The sequence below is a fragment of the Pundamilia nyererei genome, unplaced genomic scaffold (assembly GCF_000239375.1).
Source record: "Pundamilia nyererei isolate P.nyererei 1_Seehausen unplaced genomic scaffold, PunNye1.0 scaffold00002, whole genome shotgun sequence".
Classification (NCBI taxonomy): Eukaryota; Metazoa; Chordata; class Actinopteri; order Cichliformes; family Cichlidae; genus Pundamilia; species Pundamilia nyererei.
Window position 1 is genome coordinate 2,371,103 of NW_005187403.1, and position 1,932 is coordinate 2,373,034.

Here is a 1,932-nt window from a genome sequence, read left to right on the forward strand (position 1 = left end):
AACAGGTTAATCTACAGTGACTCCATCATACATCCCGGGTCTATATATGTATGAGCAGACATGTCAATAACATTACTGCCAAAGTCATGCTTTTATACAAAAATCCCCAAATAAAGAGAAATCTTCTGAGAAGAACATCATGCTTTTGCATTTGCGTTAGTTTTGTTTCAGCTTTCTGCACAAGTATAATCCTGCCTGCATAATCAGATCATTATCAGAAGATTGTTGGCAGCCTTGTTTTCCTCTTAAAAACCTGCTCAACCTTTTGCCTGGTCTAGTTGATTCCTTCTGAAAGTAAAGGCCTGGTGTTGCTGCAAACGTTATAAACCATAGTTCAGCGCGGTGTCAAACATCTGATTGGTGCCAAGTAGGATGCTCTTCTATGGTTAGACCGTTTACAGCTTATTTAAAAATACACAGTAAAAGCACTGTTGTCTGCAACTTTTAGAAACAAATGATGCTTTGTCAGAGGGTTTTTCATGGAAACAACCTCAAAAAATAGAAACATTAGCCATTGGGGATTTTTGATGAATTGAGTGAATTGAGGGCTGTTGACTACAGATCATTGTCTGAATATTACAAGACAAGGGAACTTACTGGCTTAAAAGTTATTTTGTGGAACGACCTAACAATGGACATCATCTCAAATGGAGCATTCAAAGTTTCCAGTTGTTCCCAAGATTAGCTTATGGCAACATCAGTTAAAAGGCAGCTGGCTCAACACAAACTGTTTATGCGTTTCCATGATTTTTCTCTCAGGCAGGGAGAATCCCGGCGTGTGGTCATGGTGAACTCACACTGCTGAGAAAGCTAATGTACCATGCTGCTTTGTCAATGAATAAAACCCAGTTACAATGGGCAAACTATTTGCTATCCAACACTAATCATACTTACTAGACTGCCAGCAAATATCTGCAGCAGCGTTTCTTTGCACCACATATTAAGAATGTCACTCTTGCGCATTTAATTTGTCCACCACTTTTGCCAAACCTTCCTCCTTGTTTTCCCATTTTTCGTTCAATTCAATTCAATTTTATTTCAATACCAAAACATCACAACGGTTGTCCCAAAATGCTTATATTGTAAGGAAGAGAACTCCAACAGTCAGACCATCTGGTATGAGCGAGCACTTGGTGACTGTGGGGAGGAGGAGCTCCCTTTTAACAGGAAGTGACCTCTACGGATGCTCAGGGAGATGAGGCATATGACGCGACATGTGTGGGGGTGATGGTAAAAAGAAAAGAGAAAAGGACAACAAACAGGACAAAAAAGAGAAATGCAGGACAGAATAGAAAAAAAAAAACTAATGACATGCAATAATGGCACAGAAAAGCACAGGAAGTGTTCAGTGCATTATGGGTAGTCTTCCAGAAGAGACTACTTGTGCTTTATTTTCACGTAACTGAGCCTATAGCAGCATAACTTACAGATGCTGGTTCCACAGTAGACCGGCCTGATAACCAAAGGACTTGCCTTCTATTCTACTGGAAACCAGAGGAACCAGTAAGCCTGCGATCTGAGAGCGAAGTCCTCCTTTAGGGATAATATAATCGTTATAGGTCTTCAATTATGGAAGAAGTGTGACAACTAAGTGACTTGTCCTAAAAAAAAGACCACAAGTATGTGCTATATCCTAATCATAAAAATGCTGTCAGTTTAATTCAGATGAACAGCGCTATTATCTTTACAGTGTCTGGAAAACAAATGGTACCTCCGATACCTCTGTTCTGTTTTCACCCAAAACGAAAACAGAAAACCAAAAACAGCACAACCTGACGTGCAGCTCATTAGAAATTTTGGTGACATTGGGCCGATGCAGCTATTGTGACTGGCCAGTTCAGTATTTTCTATGCCTCGTGTTGATTTCCAGCTACTTTTTCCACCTTAGTCTTTGAATCTATCAGTGAGAGAATCATCATAATACAAGCAACA